The 20,119-nt window shown below is 41.8% G+C and overlaps 1 long non-coding RNA gene across 1 annotated transcript in view; it reads left to right on the top strand.

The window, feature by feature from the left end:
* The first annotated feature begins 750 nt into the window (after nt 1-750).
* Nucleotides 751-20,119, top strand: part of LOC109311028 — a 100,029-nt gene continuing 80,660 nt past the window's right edge. The window contains exons 1-2 of the long non-coding RNA XR_002101374.1: nt 751-824; nt 1,385-1,429. This is a non-coding gene — a long non-coding RNA (uncharacterized LOC109311028). The remainder of the gene's footprint in view (nt 825-1,384; nt 1,430-20,119) is intronic.

Below are 20,119 nucleotides of genomic sequence, written 5' to 3' on the forward strand. Positions count from 1 at the left end.
GCTAACTGCACCCTTTCTTGCATAAGTAGGTGCATCATAGACAGGTCTAGGGAGGTGATACTGCCTCCTCTGTGCAGCATTGGTCAGACCACAGCTGAAGTACTGCATCCAGTTTTGGGTACCGCACTTCAGGAGGGATGTAGATAACCTGGAAAGGGTTCATAGGAGGGCCACCTATCTGGTTAAATGCCTGCAGAAGAAACCCCTACAAGGACTGACTGAGGGACGTGAATCTCTTCAGCCTCCGCAAGAGAAGGCTGAGAGGTAATCTTGTGACCGTCTACAAACTCATCAGGAACGGACATCAGGAAATACAGGATATGATGTTTACCATGGTGCCCGTCAGGGTAACTAGAAACAATGGCCACAAACTGAAGGAGAGCAAATTTAGATTGGACATCAGGAAAAAAAATGTTAATGGAGGGTTGTCAAAATATGGAATGTACTTCCAAGGGAGGTGGTGTTATCCCCTTCCTTGGAGGTATTTAAGAGGAGACTGGACAAACACCTGGCTAGAGTTATCTGACCCCAGCGCTCTTTCCTGCCCAGGGCAGGGGGTCGGACTTGATGATCTAATAGGTCACTTCTGACCCTAAAATCTATGAAATCATGGAGCCTGTGAAAAGGCTGTACAAAAACATCTCATTTGACATAAGAGCATAAGATCTGGGACTAATTTGCCCCTGTGCAAAACAGGACCAACATAGTCACTTACATGTTGCCCTTCCAAGCTTCATCTCTGTTCCTTCCAGAAAGGTCTTGGCCTGACCAGCTTGTCCCTGGAATGAATCTCAGCAACCATACAGATGTCATGGGAAAAACAGGTAACACATTTTATCTGGCATACTTCACAGGGACTCAAAGTAAGACAATGAATGTATACATCTGTAGGATTTTGGGACAAAAGGCTTTCTTCCAAGGTAAATGCATTATCTGTTTATAGCCAGAAGTAACCTTCTCAATGGGTTTGTTTTGAGGGATAGAGAACCTAAAACCATTAAAAGCTGAATGAGCCTTTACATTAAAGATAATAATGAAATTTACAGAAATAAAAACAATCTGCTACCTTTTATTTGCTAAGATTAGCACAATGCATTACCAATGACCGTTGACTCCATTTATTTGACTACTGGCAAGTCATGCAATTGCTGACAACAGAACACACTCAGTCTCAATATCTGGAAAGTGAGCATATGATTATCTATGGGTTGTGATGTTGTCATCTAGTGCCTCATTTACTGATAGCAAACTTCTGTGCATGGCAATGTTGCATAACAAGCATGTACTGTCAATAGTCTTACTAGCTTCATGACACTCAGGAATGTCCCTGATGACTCAGGATGTTCGGCAATGTAGAGGTTGATTAATCCTTCTTTGTATACAGTACCCATCACCTTTGTAGCTGAGCGTCTTACAACACCCCAGTGAGGTAAGGCAGTACTATTATTTCCACTTTTGAAGGAAAGAAGTCTGCAATAGAGGAGGAAACTGAACCTCTGTCTTGCATGTTCTCAGCTAGTGTCCTAACCACTGAAGTAACTTTCCTCATTCAAGGATGTCAAAGCCAATGTTCTCACGGTATTCACTGACCAGTGTTGCTAATATATGAATTTGCCCTGGAAAGAATGGATGGCTGGCAATATGTAGTGACTGCAGCAGCCATTTCTTCTATCTGCTTGGGGAAATTAATGTGATGGTATGAGAGGACCTGAGGTCACTCTGCTGAGCAACATAAGCAACATGTTAATTAAATTGGGCTGGGTGGAATGTTTAGTATTGTGTGATGGAAAGCATACACTGAGTAGTAGTGACTGCTATGCGGTATTATTTTGGCTGGCTTATAAAAAGAATGACACTATTTATTTGTGATGGACAGATTTTATTTTAATTTATTAAAATGTTAAACAAGTAGCATATCCATTATGAATACACTAGATTTCAGAAATCTGTAAACTTCTGTCTTAATGATTGCATTGGATGACAGGCATCCCTGTGATAGAAAGTCTGTAATTTCAACAAAGTAATATCTAATTCAATTTAACTCTGCCTTGTTTGTATGTTTTCTGTATGTGTTTTGGAAACGTGAATAATATGAGGCTACAAAATCCCAGGAAATTGTCATTTCATACTGGGAATCTCTGTATAGATGTTGCTCAGTGAACACTATTGTCTAATGCACTTCTCACCAAGAACACATTTCATGTGAGTAGATAAAATAATGATAATCATAAAATACAATTTTAAAAGTTCATAGGAAAGTAGGGGTGGGTGGGACCTCAGGAAGTTATCTAGTTCAGCCGCCTGCTCACGGCAAAATCATTCCTGACTAAACCATTCCAGCCAATTGCCTGCCTAACCTGCCTTTGAACATTTCTGGGGCTGAAGGCTCTACAATTTGTCTAGATAGTGTGTTCCAATGCTTATCCATTCTCATAGAAAGAAAGTTCTTTCTAATCTCCAACCTAAGTTTCTTTTGCTATGTTTTGAGGCCATTGCTCTTACTCCTATCCTCTACTGTCTGTCTGCATCCCTTTATAATTGCCCTTCGGATATTTGAAGACTGTTATTAAATCCCCCTAGATACATAGGATGAATATGTAATTAACATGTGGTTGAGTCAATAGTGTAATACATGTTTTCCAAAGGCAATTTTGCTGATTTTCCAGTTTAACAAAGTATAGTCAAAATGTTTTCAGCTGGCTGCATTACACTTACCAAACAGCGTATTACTTATTATTGTTGATCCCCAGATGGAATGTGAGCACCAAGGGAATTAGAGGCACCGGCCCCAAAGAAAACAACTTTTCCAAAGTAGTGCGAGTATAAAGTGACTTTAGTGTCAACCTTAACAAGGGAATGCTACAAGTAAATACAGAATAATAACACAATACAAATAATGCATAAAAGAGAGTGTGTGAATTGTACACTTCCCCTCCCCCCACATATATCATTGGAACGTGCTACCTAGACAAATCTCTCTCTCTCTGTATATATCCATATATCTGTATATCTATAGGCAGTGAAAAATTCATAAACATAACAGAATTAAATGGAACCTTAAAACCTATGGCTGTTGAAGTCCGCAATGCAAAGAATCACTGCCAGATGGCCAGTCTGTTAAAGACAACCTTGCCTAAGTTTTAGAGAATAACTTCTGAAGGAACAGTGTCTTGTTGCAGATGCAGATGGTATCTCAGGTTGAACAGAAGTCCAGCATTGTAGGAACTCTGACACTGGGTAGAGCCCTACTTTTATCATGTCATAAATAATATAAAGCTAGATTAACACAAATATAGAAAGTAGATATACCCTATGGTCAAACTAGCTTAGAGCTGAAAAATTCTCAACTTTTAAAGTTCTCTTTCCTATGACTATTTCCTTTAATGCTATTTCTCCTTAGCTTTATTTCTTGATTTAACTTACATTCAATCTCTCCTATAAAATACCCTAGGGCCTATTTAAAGGGTCTACACTATGGCTAAGACCATGTTAATGTAGATGTGCATGAAACCAACATGGTACAAATGTTCTTATACTGCTTTCAGTGCAGATATTCTGACAGTCAGGAGAGACTGGCTGCAGTGACTGAAAATAGTGCAATGAGTCATAGAAACAATAAAAACCTACAACTCACATGGATGTAGTCACTTTGTCTGTCTGAACATTACTAATGTCTAGTCAGTTTTCCCTTGTGCTATAAAACAGTCTGTCTAGATGTGCCAAGAGTCTATTGGTTCTGCCCATCATTTGTAATGACTTGTTGTCAAGATGTGTGTTTTTGAAAGCTGCCTGCTTTTAATTTTCACAAGATCTATCACTAGCATTGAACCCATAGGTTAGGAAAGCAAGTGATTAGCTTTTTTATATAAATTGCATGCTTTTTTATATAAATTGCATAAATAAATAACGGGTTAATTCCAAACACAAAAGTTATTGACTTCTTTCAAATATACCTTGTTTCTACTATTACCCAATTACTCTTCCTAGTAGGTTTCTAAATGCTGCTTCCTAAAATCCAAACTTTTCATTGACTGGGAGTTTGTACCTCCTAGAGCACAGCTATATTGGGAAAGTTTTTTTGTATAACACAGCCATTACTCTTGCATGTACATCCTAGTAACATTAGGTTGCTCTGAAGCAGATGGAGTCACAGCTCAAGGATAGGGTATTAGGGAATGCTGTGGAAGTATTACTGGTTGATTCAACGGATCCATACGAATTGGCCATGTTTCTTCTACTCCAGCAGACCATGCTTTTTGCTAGGTAAATGAGGAAAAGAGAAGCCTATTTCTGATCAGAGGGAATGCTAATGCATTTTACTATCTGTGCAGTGCAACTAGGTGAGGAATTTCCTCCCACTGTTTTTACAGCATGGATAAAATGAGCTGCCATTACCTGTTAAGAGCTGATCACAATTTGTGTAAGCTACTTGTTACTATATCAATACCCTGATTTATGTAAACTCTATCTCTTTGAATTTCTTCTCATCAACTGCCAATCACTGCTGCAAATGTTATCTGCTTATTTTATTATTATTATTTTTTGCATATGGTTACAATCAGCTATCTTACTACCTACATTTTTTTTTAGTATGTTCATGCAAAAATTCTGCTTGTACATTTCTGCAGGTGAGTACACAGTCAAGTCCACTGGCTCTGTATAGTCCATATTGTGAGTTTGGGTCTTTGAATTGAATGATAGTTCCATTTTTCAGGTATTTTGAGCATCCCTTTCAGACAATTGATTGTTAGCGTAACTGTCGGGGGATGGATCCGATGTCGTTGGTTCTTGCCGTAACCTCTGCCTCCCTGCGTTGGGACCGTCCTCTGGGTAATCCACCAGGAACCACTCCTTTGTAGGCTGAATGCTTCTGGACCGCCTGCCACGACTTTGATTATCTCCTGGTTCAGTGTTGATAATCCGGCACGTGTCAGTCTGAAGGCGAGACTCCTGGGTCCTAGGGGTCCCATGTTGTCGAGGGCTCCTCCGCCTCTACACCCTCGCCCGTACCTCCATAACATGAGCAACAATCTGGTCAGCCCCCTTATCAGGGTATCCTGCCCGGGGTCCGTAAACCGAAAGATAAGGAAACAACTTAATACTGACAGCCAGGGATTCCCCAGAGCTTGGGGCCGCTTGGGCCTTTTGCGAGCCTCCCCGGTCCTTCCCTGTCCGCTGTGGGGCTACTCCCCTCTTCCGAGCCTCTGTTTAACTCCTCTGCTCCCTCAAGGGGCTTACGGGGTCCACTGGCCCCTCTCAATCTCAGTTGGGGCACTTTTACCCTTTGTAAGTGCCCCTCTATTAGAGCAAGTATGGTCCGCCGGCTCCTGCCGGGTTGAGCCACTCCAACTGGCTCAAAACAGTCAGTGCCCGGGGTGGGCCGGTTCCTTCCCAGATCCCAAACCCCGTTGGGGATTACCCTTACCCCAAAAGGTCCTTCCGCGCCGCCAGGCTACTTGCGTCCGCGCCTGGGTGCTCCCGCCCGCATCTGCTCCACTGCCGCTCCCTTCTGGTTCCTTCTCCTGAGCCGCCGGCGGCGTCTCCTTTATAGTGGGCTGGGCAGCCTCATTGGCTTTCTTCTGTGCGTACCTGTGGACGGTGAGTGTCCCCGCCCTAGCATTTTGCCCCGAGGGGCATAAAATAGATTTGTTAGCTCTGGATTGTGGGTTTTGAGGGCCGCTGGCTCCCCTCCTCCCCCACAGTAACTGAAGTAAGGGTTAGTTTACAGACTCATTTGTGTTATTCTGAGTATGAAAAACAAACACAACACAAAAAAATTAGTGCTGCTTATGTTTCAGTAAATGGATCCTTGTTGTGTATGGATTAGAGATCCAAAACAATATTTATGTTGGAGATAAGGAATACATTGACCAAATCCTTCTGTAAAAGTAAGCAGCATATGGTGGTTTTAACTAACAGTAGAACAAATGCACTCATCATAGTATTAGAATTATATGCACGTAGGAGGGAAATACTTTTTTTTGTTCAGAAAAGACTCGATCATATGCCATTATGCACAGAGTAGCTGAAATCTCTGCAGGGCTTTGCTTTATAATTGTAAAAAAAGTGTTGCTTTTTACCATCATAAGCAGTGATGGTTACAAGTAAATGAAAAATGATGGCTGTGCTTGTGCTGATTACTGCACTAATCCTGCTTCCAGTGATGTCTGTAACAAAACGGCCACAGACTTCAGTAGGAGTAGGAGTAGGCTTTACAGCTGTGTATAATTGTAGTTGCTTTTATACAGAACTACTTATTCAAATATATCACTAACTAATGAATTCCATATTCATACTGCAATTATATTGTCAGCAACGTCAAGCTAACTGAATCCATTGAAAGGTCCGAGACCTCTCCTGCTTGAATCCTCCTATTTTCTGTTGAAGGTATGACAACCCACTCTTTAAAGTAGGCTTTTATTTTATCAGCACAATGCTTTTTTAACGCCATTTGTGTTCTTTTCCCATAAAAGCAATCCATTTGGTCACCTGTATGGTTCCTCTGACATTATGTCTTTGTGATGAATGTATTGCCCAGTGGCAATTGCTCATTTTGATGCTCTGCATGATGTCTCTGCTTCATGTCTGGCTCCTTATCCAGTTATTTATTTTGTGACCTCTCTTCTGATTCCCATCTTCAGTCACTCCAAAATCCTCTTTGCTGCCTACTTCTGCTGTGTAGTATATGTGCACTTAATGTCCATGTCTGATTTCTAGGTTGGGGCTGAAAGAACACACTGTAGTTGAATGTTGCCTTCTTCAGGCAGAGCAGCATGGTTATACCTTTTCATGTTTTTAAAGCCTTACAGTGTTCTTAAATTCTTTCAGTATCTTTTCATCAGGTCTAGCCCAAATCCAAACTAAGGAGAGACATTCACTCTTACTAATGGGATGTCCTCAGTGGAAACTTTAGCTTAGTAGGTATGAGGGATGGGCAAGAGACCATGGCTTTATATGTATTCTGATTTGTACATGTAAACTAGATTATGGTGTTTAGCCATCAGCTGTATGTGGGGAGCTGACGTGGAGCCTACTTCTCACCAGGACTAGGTACAGAAGTTACAAAAGCCAAAGGCAGAATTGATCTAAGTTGCACAGTTTTCTGTAAGCAGCATAGTTTAGACAGTTTAGCAAACAGAGCACACATTCACCCTTTGGTGGGAGGGGACAAATCTTAGACTGGGTACCACCATTTTTAAACCTGTCTTGTGTGTGCCGAACTTTTGTTCTGTTACAGATATAGACCAGTTTCTGATCAATTATACTAGTAAAAGTGTAATGTTTGTACCTGGCCCAGAGGGAGCAACCTGAAACCTATCCTCATGCTCAGCCAGCCAGCCATTTTGTTTAGCATGTAGAGAAATCACAGGTCAGTCTAGTCCTTGTCTGTTTTTCTCCAGTTAGCTTCCTGCAAGGGAGCATACTGGCAGCAGCCCCTGTATTCCTCAGATCAAAGGGACTTTCTTCTAGCTGTCAGAAAGGAGAGAGCCATTACAGCCTCACTTCTGCAGTCCAGCTGTGTAAGGCAAAGTTAGGATCACAATTTAGCTTCATACAAGTGAGAATTCCTAGGTGTCACTATAATACAGATAATACTCTTTGAATATTAGTATCTTGTAACCAATGTGACACAACAGTCACTTGCTTCCACATATGCTGCATAGTGGCTATCAGACTACAGAGCTTTGCTAAAGAAAAAAAGAGCATTCCCTCATGAATAGCTTGTTTTTCATTTTAAAGAAATCTGTGCTTTAAAATAATTAGGAAGTTTCAACACAGTAGGAAGTTTTGATGACCTATTGAGGTCCCTTCTGACCCTAACATCTATGAATCACACAATCTGCAAATGTTACTATGAAGAATGTTATGTACTGATTAAATACATAAGTAGAGATAGCTAACTGTTAAAAGAAGGCACATTCTAAGATACAGAAATATATCAAATTTTTCTTTTACAATAAATATTTCAACTAATGAAATTTGGTAGCATTTTAAATAACAGAACTTGAACCTGTCACCAGATTTTAAAAATTTCTAGCATAACTACAATATTATTTTTTAAAACCTGTTCTGTTGGGGAGCTCTGTTCAAGGACCACTGATAAAGTTGACTGCTGTTGTGATTCACCAGCTACCTTGTCATTTGCATGAGGTTCTTTAGTTTTGGGCTTCTGGAGTTAGTTTTGATGGCATACTGAGTTCGGAAGAAGTGTACCACAAGTGTTGTCTCACCTCATGCTGTGCAACCGATCCCCTTGTAGTCCAAGTGGTAATCTAGTGATGCTAATCCCCTGGTAGCCATGGTGTACACAGTAATTTGTGAGTGATAGCAAACATCACTGCACTACAAGACTAAGAGTTTCTCTAACTATTGGGGCCAAAGCGACAAAAGAGAGGTGATAACATTTGCACACAGGAGTTGTAAAAATTACATTTGTTGTCTGGATGTCTCAGAGGCAAAAGGCATAGATAGAGGGTAATTTAATTACAGGGGGGTTCGCTACTCCCCACCCCCATAAATAGTAAAAGCACAAGGCATAATTAAATTAACAGTTCTGGTAACAAAAATCAGTTCTGGTAACGATTTTGTTCAATGGCTATTGAACAGAACAGTTGAGTTGGAGCGGCTTCTTCTGGTATCTCTAAAGCAATAATGAAGGATGCCAGGGATGGTATTCAATAGGAGATGGATCACTTTAGAAATATCCAGTTTGGTGCTCTTCCTCTAGAGCATCCATTCCTGCCACTATTGGAGACAGAACACTGGGCTTAGATGGACCCAGAATGGCACATCTTATGTTCTTATGACATGGTGCTTTGTTCTATATCTTCCATGTTTCACTAAGCTCGTTGCTTCAATGGAATTGCACCTTTGTGAAAGACAGCCAGGGAGGGAGTTCTGATTATTCTCTGGTATTGCATTTATCTTCAGTTTTGACTGTCAACTTAGTATACTTACTTGCGGAGTGGAACCTTCAACCATGGCACTTGCTGAAGTCCCTAAGGTCCTTCCTTATTCAGGACAACTCTTCCTCCATGGCGGAAGCTTACAGACCAAACTCCAGCTTTGGCCTTCCTTCTCCAGACTGAGCTCTAGGAGTTTCTGTTTCTCTTCACACAAAATGACAACTCCTTTTGGCTGGTCAGAATGGAAAGGGGAAGGGTCATTTTGTACTGGGCTTTTGCATGCAAACAATTGTAGGAAAGATATTCCTCAAAAATATTATCCACATGACCAATTGTTTCCAAGTTCAGTCTGTACAATTACATACACAGAGCAGGGACTTTTATCAAAGTAAGTTCAAAGAATTCTAGATAGGTATCCTATGTTGCTTCGTGCATAGCCTTGTCTCCATACATCCTGGCTTAGTCTTGCAGTGTACTGAGAATTATATATGGGAAACCAGATAGAAATGGTGAGAATTACAGTATAGGGGCTCAAAATCACAAATTTACCATGATTTCTCTTCCACTATCCTGTAATTTTTTTGTTTTGTTTTGTTTCAGTAAGCCAGCACCATTTTCAAACTATCAACCAACTTGGAGGGAACAGCACTCTGCACCATGGTGCGACAGTCATTAATACATGGAGACTGGCTGAGGCCTATTTTCTGCCATGCGGATATACTTTTTTCAAGTTACCCATGACTGTGGTGGGCAGTTGTGGCAGCTCCAACATCAGTAACATGAGGAGGAGGAAGATATAGAGCTGTTGTCTGTAGATTAATTGTTCTTAGAGCAGCTTCACTCAAAGCAATACCATTTTTGAATACACACTGGTGAAAAAGGATTGTGTTGTGAACCTAAAGTGGGCATCTGTGAGGATAACAAAGCCTGTTTGCCTATGTAGCCATACAGAGCTCAACGCACCGCTGTAATGGCAGTGCCACTAATGTGACAGCTTCCAAGGAAGTGTTTGCTACCTTATGTCACTTCTGGTCAGTAGCTAACCAGCTAGCTTGGTAGATCAAATCTTAGAGCTGTTGCCATGGAGGTGTGCTCTAGTTTAGAAAAGGTGGTGATGGGATGACTCAAGGACTGGCAATGCACAGGACTTTATTAGTACATATGTGTTTTTGCACATCCCAAATTGTACCAGGGCCATTGATGCGACCACTTTAAGGGTTGAGTCAAGCAGCCAGCAGATGCTTGATTGCGGCAGCCATTTTAAAACACTGGCTGCCTCTATAAACAGGGCATCCTCAGGAGAGAGCCCTTTGTCACAGGACCCGTATGCCTATTCTCTGCCTGCCATTCCAGGCCCAAGAGTTTATAAATAGAAAACTTTCATCAAGGCTCTACAAAATCTGGTTGCTCCTTGCATGTTTTTCCACAAGGTGAACCTACCTAAATCAATGCTGCCAGGATCTTTTGAAAGTCAGAGTTATTTTTGGTAATGAAAATTGCACATATCCCAGGACATAGTGGGCTGTAATGATGTTCAAAGTCCTCCTTTTGTTCTGGGAGATCCAGTTTGCTTTCTATTTTCATGGCTTAAGATGTATGGATATCATCCCAGCAGCTGCAGGATGACAGTGCAATATTTATCGGGAAGAATAAAAGGGAGATGGCTGCTGAGCAACACCTGCCTTATGTTATGTTTGCTTGCTGTATTTTGCATAATAACTGTGAGAACAAGAGAAATATATTAAATAAGTTGCCCTGTAACAAGCTGGCGAAGTAGTTTCCTGTATTTTATTTATGTAAGTAAATGGCGAGTCTTTATGGACAATTTATTGTACAGGAGACCCTTGCCATTTGTGCGGGATACATTCTCATATCCCCAGTGAATGGCAAAATCCATGAGTAAGGCACTGCGTTCATGAATGCAGTCCCCCAGCACCTGGAGGGGAGGGGGGGTGCACGGCTCCGGTGGTGGCAGCAGGAGGCCGGCAGCAGCAAGCGTGGAGCTCCTGAGGAACTCCTAAAGTGTAATTAAAATGCGGGTTTGGCATTCGCGAATATCTGAAACTGCGAATGCTGAACCCATGAATAGCAAGGGTTTCCTGTATTTTTAGCATGGGCAATTTGATCTCATGCTAAATGAATCACCTTTTTATCAAAAATAAAAATGGGTAAGTTTAACGTAAATAGAACTGTCTGGGCATTTCAACCGAAAAGATACAGGGGAAAAAATTGTACCACCTTTCTTATGGGGCTCAAAGATAAGATGTGTGCCTACTTTTGAGCTGTACTGGTAATAGTCCTGCAGAGATGCAAGCTTTATGCCTTGTCTATCTTCTTTAGAATGTGTTTGGAAAAGCCCTGGTTGGAGTTGAGTGGTTAAAGGGTGGTTTTCCACAAGCTGCTGCTCCAGCTGTTCTGGGCCATGGCTTGGGGAAGAGCAGAAGGGCCTCTGCTTAGAGGACCCTGCAGAGAACTAATGATCCTAGTAAGCAGTTTTATCGGTAGGCTGAAGTACATGCCAGGGCTCCAGCACTGGGCCAGTACAGTATTCTCTGTGGCCGGGCAAGGATATATTGGGTCACTCTCTGGTCAGCTTCCTGTTTGTTTCTTTTCCTCAAGGATGGCTTTTCTCCAGACATCAGTCCTTTAAAATCTCCTTTGAAATCCTGTTGGGAGGTTTCCAAACACTCCCACCTTTGTCCTGCTTTTCTTCTCCTGTGGGAGTGGGTGGGCATTCAATAGTTGATAGTACTCTGGTCCTTGAGGGACATTAGCACTTCAGATGCATTAATTGTGGAAGATGGAAAAAATGAACTAGTAGTTGTTGTGCTTTGTTCTGTCTCCATGACAGCAGTGCTAAAATATCCCTCTATTTTTACAAGCTACCTTCTAAGTTTCTTCCCAGTTTGGGGAGAATCTTGGAGATAAGTGTCTTCACCCTAGCTGTCCATATGCCTGTCTAGGAAACTTATTGCAGTGAATCATATTTTAGAAGTAGGTTGCTTTGAGCACTGGGTGGGTGACTGTTTTAGCCTGGTGGACAGCGGAGATCTGGCTTTACATGGTGTAGCATGAGCAGGCTATAAGGCTCATGTGGAGGTGGTGGTGTGGAGTGGGAATTAGGCATCTTCTTAGTAACTGTATTTACACCTCTGTGGATGATTATAACACCAGTTGCTACAAAGCAGGGAAGGGGCTTGTTTTCAAAGCTGTTCACAGACTAGAGAGAAAAGTGCAATCATGTTATTTATCAGGATGGTTCCCTCCTGCCACCCTGTGGTGCTGCTGAACTGGTATGTCCTCATTACACATACAGGGACCTATGAAAAAGCCTTTTTGCTGTCCAGCATGAATCCCAAAATCAAGCTTTTCCTTTGTCTCAAGCATTCATTTGATCTCTTGTGAGGATATATGCAAAGTGTGCTGCAAAATAGATTTGCAGTAATTGCTTTGGAACCTTTATGGGTTCAGGAACAATGAAATGTTAGGCACTTGTGAACATTAGTTATGCTGTGATACATTCTTCATAATACGTTATGTTAGAACGCTATGAAATATACCTCCCACAATACACTGATAATATGATGTGAAATATTTCATTAAAGGCTATGATAGCTGTAACAAAATGCAGGGTATTTGATCTAAATGTGAGCTCACTTAGCTTCCTTGGTGCCTTTTTTCTCAAACATATACATTTAATCTACAAAGCCTTGCGCTCTAAGATGGGAGGGGGTAGGAGTCAGAACTGGGTATCACCCTGACTGAAGACAGTTACAATTAATTTTTCTTACTTTAGTTCTCCACAGCTTATTGGGGTGGATATGGCTGGAGCAAAGGATGGTAAAAAAGAAAGGGAAGCTAGGGGTTGTTGATGCCATCCTGATCAAGATACTGAATTTTTCTATATTTGGGGTCTTGCATGCTTTTTTTTTTTTCATTTGTAATAACGTTTAATGTAACAGTTCCTTGTTTTTGTTTCTGCATTGGATAGTATCCAGGGGGTAATAAATCTTGGCCATCTGTTTACTGATGGCTTCGTTAGACTTATTTGTTAGACTTTGATGATTTGTTGAATGGGCTGTCTTCAACTCTCTACAAAGGTCAAGAAATCCAGGACTCTTGCACAGCTCCAGGCATGTGTGAGGTCTGATATAACACAGCTATAAACGTGGTTGTATAATGCTAGAGTGTACCTGTCTAGAGGATTGAAATGCAAATGAACCAATCCAGATTGCATACCAGCATTTAGATGATGAGGTGACATTCAGTCAAGATGATTCCAGAGTAGTGGGAGGTGCACAGCTCAATAGACTGACTGGTCTCAGTATGGCACAATACAGTGTGGGGATACCAGTAGGAGGACTGCCAAACTAGCATGAATTACAGATGCATCCACACACTAACTCATTAAGTGATGAACTTGATCTTCTTTCAAAGTGGATTATAGAACTTGTCTTAGCTGACAAATTAATTGACTGTAAGATTTATGTTCTTTGGCCATATGGGTCAATTTAATTTGCAAAACCCAAAATTAAAGTGCACAAACAAGTTTCAGGTTTCCAGTCTTCCCACATGCTCATTTTTGTTGGTGATTGGGAACAGATACCTGGGTGTCTATGAAAATGTTCTCTGAGACCCAAAGCTGCAGCAGCTCAGGCCTGCTGGAAAGACAGAAATGAACTTTTTAGGATTCATTACAGCAGCTAAGGATCCCAGTGCACAGGTTGACACATTTGTGTGATTTGAATTATAGCAAATCTTTTAGTGAGCATTGAACAACTTTTTGTTTTTGAATCTTTTGGGTTTTATTCTGTTGATAAACAGACCTTATTTGAAACTCATTTGCATGGCAAGTATGTATTAAAATGCATGAGACATGTAAAAATGTGATTTGCAGGAGAAAAATGCATACACTTTGTGGAAATTTAGGTTTGTTATGACCTGTGAATTCACATATTTATATCCCTCATTGCTTTTAGATTTGGCATATAATATTTGATACATTAATTGCATATGTAGACACACCCATAACGTGTCCAAATGTTACTGCAAAGTAAATTAAGGTGCACTAAGCTTGGGCCAGGAACACGTCTACATGTGTGTCCTGTTGAGTGCAGATTTGTGCCCAATGGGAGCAGTCAGGTCTAAGACTTCTCCTACCCTGCACTGGCCCCCTGCAGCAGCCAAGGAGAGCCCCAGGCCCTGGCTGCAGCTTCCTGGGTGCCATCCCTGGGCTGGCAGGGATCTTTCATGGGGGAGAAGGGGGAAGGCACACACTGGCAGGGGATGTTCTCCCAGGAGCTGGTGGCCAGTACATCACTGATGCTCCTTGCCCTCCTTCTGACAGCAGTGGCCAGGGCACTGTGTCCATGAGGCACTCACTGACCACCTCCTCCTTCACCCTCCTGCAGTAGAGCCACCTGGGTGCCTGCCCAAGAACCCTGGGCCCACAGTGCTACCCCAAGAACACTATGGATAGTTTGCAAGAAACACCAAACTTTATTTCCCTCTATCACACAACAACCCACTCTTCCTTCCCCAACAGCACACTCTCTTCTTCCCTCCCTCCGTCCCAACAGCATATCCCTCTCTAACCCCAACATTCACCACCAATAAAGCATCCTCTTTTCTGTTTACAGTGGTGCATGCCAACTGTCTGGGGGAGGCTGTGGGGTGGAGGTACTTATGGTGGTGTGGCTCTCAGGGGGAGGTGGGTTGCACCCCAGCTTCTGCCGACACTGAGAGACCCTCTTTCAATGAGTCCTCCTCGTTGCTGGGTTGTAGCACAGGATCCAGCAGCCTACTTGCGCTGGAATACATGTGGCAGGCCTTGCCAGCGTCCTTTGGGCACAGGATCTGGTCCAGTTGCTGTATGAAGGGCATGGACCTGTGGAAAGCCCTGCAGTGATGATTGTGGTCCATCACGTGGACCCACTGGGCATTTACCTTCACACGGCACTGTTAGCCGGAGCATTGGTGGCCATACTCATGCATGTGGTCCAACACTGCTGCGTAGATGTGGGTGTTTGCCCTGGTGGTCTGGCCAAAATGGTGCTGGACCTCCACCTCACCCCAGATCGCAATGAGGTCTGTGGTCTCCTACTCCATCCAGTTGTGGCCCCAGGGCACTGTCTCTGGCATTGGGGAGGCCACTATGGCAGCTGCTGTCAGGGTCTCATGGGGCCAGGCCAGGGCTATGGGTGACAGCTTCATATGCCACATGCCTGCTGGGGTGGGGCACAGTGTCCAGGAGACAGACTCTGCACCAGAGTCCTGGGGGGCAGAGCTGTGGTTTATGGTGCTGCAGGCCCCAGTATGTGCCACACTCGTGGGGCACAGATCCCATGGGCCAGGCAGCTGCTGGCATCAGCCCTGGCGGGATACAGCTGGGGCCCATGGGGCTGCTGCAGCTGGCACATGCCCACACTGGTGGGGCATGATGCCCAGGAGTCAGGCAAGCCCTGGGGGTCAGGCCAGAGGTCCAGAGGCCATCTTGGGGTAGCCAACAAGCTTCCCCTGCCATGTCACTGGAAAAGCTGCCAGCCACATTAAAGCAGGAGGCTGGCCATCTGCTGGTGTGGCTGCCTGGGTGTAGTCTGTGCCCAACTTTAGCACCTTCACTTTTCCTACGACACATTAGTTAATGCACCATTTATCTAGTACCTGTATATGTTGGTACTAGCAAACAGCACATTAGACTAATTTAATGTGCAGTAAAGCATTGTGTGATATACACATAATGACCAACTTTTTTTCCATAGGTTGGCTTCCATAGGTTTCAGTTCAGAAAATCACCCTGTGATTTTCTGAACTGAAAAATCTTTCAATGCAGCTGATGACATAAGTTTGGAGAAATACTGCTGGGAGATGGACAAGATGACCCACAAGAGGTCCCATTCAGTTTGAGTCGTTATTTACTGAGAACACACATGCCAGCATCAGATATTACTGGAGAATTCATTGCATTATAAATCACAATAAATACATACACTGGATGATGAGTCCAACTGAGATAATGTTTCTGCATCTTATTTATATGTTGCCTACTACAAATGAAATTGAATAGATTGTCCTGTTATGTAAACAGCTGAAAAAACCCTCAACAAGGAATAATATAGAACAAAAGATCTCAATGAGCACAGTAACAATAAGCATGTTCTACGTGGCACAATTTTGGCATTACTGTAAGCTATCCAGAATATAAAATGGATAAGATATTACATGCCATTGATTGTATGGATTGCATTTCATTTGATATAACATAACATATGATATGCAGCACAGTTAAAAATATAGATGGTATTTCTGTATTAAACATAATGATCAATTCTTTCATGATATAGATATATCAGCTTAGAACATTTGGGTTGTAGCACGAGCCCCAAGCAGCCTCAAGACTGTACCAATAGTAGTCCTTCTTAGGAATCCACTAGTCCAAGATTGCCAGAATTTCCATTCTAGCTTTGACAGGCCTATTATCTCAGGAGAAGGGAGGTGAACAGGAAGGGCTATAAAGCTAGCGTAGCCAATTGTAAAACTACCAGGAATCCCCGCATGCTGGCAGTACCCCCAGCTCACTTTGGCTGTAGGACTTTGGTCTGTCTCTTTTTGCTACTTCTTGTCAATGCAACAAACTTCAGGAAATGTAGTTTGTTATGTAGTTCAGTGTAACAAAGTGTTATTATAATGAATTTTGTCAGTGTTCCCCAAAGGATCTATATGAGTAGAATAGAAGAGGAATATCACGTGAAACCAAGTTAGAAATGTAAGCTAGCTATATTTGTTTACCTTAGTATTTGTATAATACAAATTAATATTGCTGTAATGCATATTATTAATGTAGTACTTTAAATTCAAGGTATGAAATAATTTGTATCCTTCTGTACAGTCCTGAGAGTACCTGTGCTCATGCATGTTTTCCTAAGTAATGTTGTAATGTGTCTATCTGATTTAGGATGTTGCCAGTGACATCTTTGAGAGATAAAAAGGTACCTCTTTGTGATGGTAACCAGGACGAGAACAGCAGAAAGTGAACAGGGTAGACATTTCTATATCATTCATTGCCTTTTCCCTCCTCCTTTTCTACCCCATTCTGTGGTTTCACATCTCATTTAATCAAGAATGCCCCTTTGACATCACCAAAATACCACACTGTAGGATCCACTTTTCTGGTATGTCAGGATCCTCATCCTCTTGCTCTGGCAACTGTTGTTTTTGAAGTCCAGTTGGCCATATCTTTGCTTTATGCCATCAGTTGGTGATGACCAGTTGGTTAAAGCATTTATACCTCTACATTACACCTCTGCTGCCACTGGAATGACATGAAGAACACTGATGTTTGGAGATTCATTCATTTGTAAGTTAACTAACATTTTTCAATTGTTTCTTACTTCAACTGTTTGGTAGCACGCATGATTCCTTGGTCTGATGGCTGAAGTGCAGTTGAAAAAGTCCACTTTCATGTTTTCTAATATGTTTAGGACTGAGTTATGGTCCATAGCAGTTATCTACAAGCAAATAAATGTTTCTTTCTGCCTTCTTTCCTAGCATCAGGTGTGAGAACCCATCCTTTGAGTAGCTGTGTGTTTATCTGAGCCTTTGTGTTGAACTGGTAGTCACAAAGCAAACTTAACAGTTTTTCAAGGATTGAGATATTCACCAGTTAATAATGCCCCTATCTTACATGTACCATTGCACTGCTGCATAAAAGTAGTCGGTCTCTATTTTGACTGCTTCCTCCCACCTTCCATTACAGTTATCACCCTTTGTGGCTGTAATTCTGTTGGGAATTACCTAGTACAAAAGACCCATCTCATCTACATTATAAATATAATCTTATTAGCAATTTTTCAAAATTCTTTTCAGTTCACTCTCCCATTATGAATCAAAGGTGTCCAAAGGTACAATGGCTTCCTCATATACCTCATTGCGCCGGACATTATTCTGTACATAATGGCATAATGTTAATGAAAACAATGCATGGATGCAGGAGGAAAACTAGATGACCCACGAAGTCTTTTTTCATGCAGAGTATCTGGGATTCTTTTTAATAAAATTGATGCAAATTGATGCAAATTGCAAATTGATGTCCCCTGCAAACTGATGTCCCCTGACTTGATGAGGAAGGTGATATAAAAACACAACTGTTTTTCATGTGGGATAATAAAAAGCAAGACAGTAAAGCTCTAGGCAAGCACCAGATAATCCTGCCAAAAACAGGGCAAAAGAGTATATTTCTAATGTTTGTATAGCACTTTGAAGATGGAAATTGCTTTAAGTGCTAAATATTGTGTTCCTTAATGTGCAAAATGGTGACTAATACTATTACATACTGTCATACCAAAGCCCTTGGGATGAAAATTCAAGGAGGAACAATAAGTATCCATAAAATAAAAAAGAACAGAACCCCATTTCAGTATGAACACTCTGACTGATAATAGATTTGCACAGAGACATTTATCCTCTTTTTACGCTTTCAGACAACAGTGCCTGGCAGATCCATTGCCAAGGGCCAGATCCAGAGCAAACTGGGTTGCAAACATGCTGCTCTAAGACTTTTAAGTCTTTGGCTTCCTCTGCCCCTGGGGCTGCCCTGGGTGGCCCTGATCCTTTAGCGCATGGGCGCACAAACAGGCCACCATGAAGTAATGCACATCAGCTCCTTCCTAGTAACTGCCTTCAGGGACAACTTTACTGCCTGATAAATGGAAGCAAACCCACGGTAGTTTGCCTTTCTTTCACTGAGGGTTGTAGTGTCAAGGGATTAGCGTTTTATTTACACCCCCTTCCTTTCAGTGGGGTTGCCAATTGCTAGCCACTGCTTTTCACAGGGGCTGATGCAGTAGTATTTTTGCCCCCCAGCTAAGATGCTCATCAGTTCCACCCTTTTGGGGGTATTAGAGTCCTAACATAAAAGAGAACAAAGAAATCCAAGCAGAATAATCTGAGACAGGTCATCCCCTCATAGGAAGGCTCATCCAGTCAGGGTCCTGGATGCAACCAGCATTTTCTCAGAGGGAGAAGTGAAACTCTTCTCTTCTTTCCTGCTCAGGTCCTAACTGAGCCAAGTTATTTCCTTTTAGTTTCTCTCTCCATGCCTGGCACCCTTGCAGAGCAAGATTTATGAGCTCTACTGGGGCACATGGGTCTTCCATACTGTGAGTCTTGTAGGCCCCATTGCAGAAATTAAATTATTCAACTTGATACACTCTACTCTTACAAGGCTTGTTTCTGAGTCCTTGCATCCAGATGGTCCAAACCTCTACTTTACATCATATTGAGAATATTCCAGCGTAGGCACTGTATCAAAGGGAAAATGTACTATGCTAGAAAAAAATGCAGAATACAAAAAGGAACTACCCAGCAAAATGAAAAATAGAAATCATGACTATTTCTCTAGATCCAGGTACATCAAGCTGAGCTTCTACTTGATGGAATTTTCTTGGATGAATGCTTCTTTCACGTGGCTGTTCATAGGTATGTTCTTTTTAAAATTAGGTATGCTTAAATTAGCAACATTTTCTGTTAATATTCCTCTGTGAACAGCAAGAACTGTTTCAATCAGGAGGCTTATTAATATGCTAAAAAGTTACTTGTTTTGATTTCGATCTGGAGGACTTGGGGGTTTTTTTGCATGCTTCCATATCAGGATCCTCTGTACTGCATTAGGGTAAAATTATTATTGTAATGCCCATTAAATTAAGTGTGCATTATTTTCCTAAAGAGATTTCCTAAGGAGATTTTCTAAAGAGTTCTCATGAAACAGGTGAGATCTCTATTGGCTCTGTCGTCTTTTTTCTACATGGAAAGACGTACCCTATTAAAAATGTATCCTGCTTCAGTCAATTCTTTGTCTTACTCCTAAACTCTAGCAGGCAGTTTGAAACAACTATTTCATAACTTTCGTATCTTTACCACCTTGCCATTCCAGACATATAGTAACCACGTAGAATTCAATATCAATTTTATTTATAAAAATATATGAAAAAAATCTGTATCTCTATACTACCCTCAGCCTGCTTTTATGGGACTTTTCCAGAGGGATACAGGGCGAACGGGTAAAACATTCCAACAGTCCAGTCCTTCATATGAACAGGGAGGTAAATCTTCTGCATAAACAATTTTCTGAGGGATCAGCCCTGCAAAGTGTTGAGCCCTCTTTCCTGTGAAGCACTTAGACACAAACTTGAAATGCAGCTAATCACGGTCCCCAG

The sequence above is a fragment of the Crocodylus porosus genome, unplaced genomic scaffold, assembly GCF_001723895.1.
Source record: "Crocodylus porosus isolate Cpor-Errol unplaced genomic scaffold, CroPor_comp1, whole genome shotgun sequence".
Taxonomy (NCBI): domain Eukaryota; kingdom Metazoa; phylum Chordata; order Crocodylia; family Crocodylidae; genus Crocodylus; species Crocodylus porosus.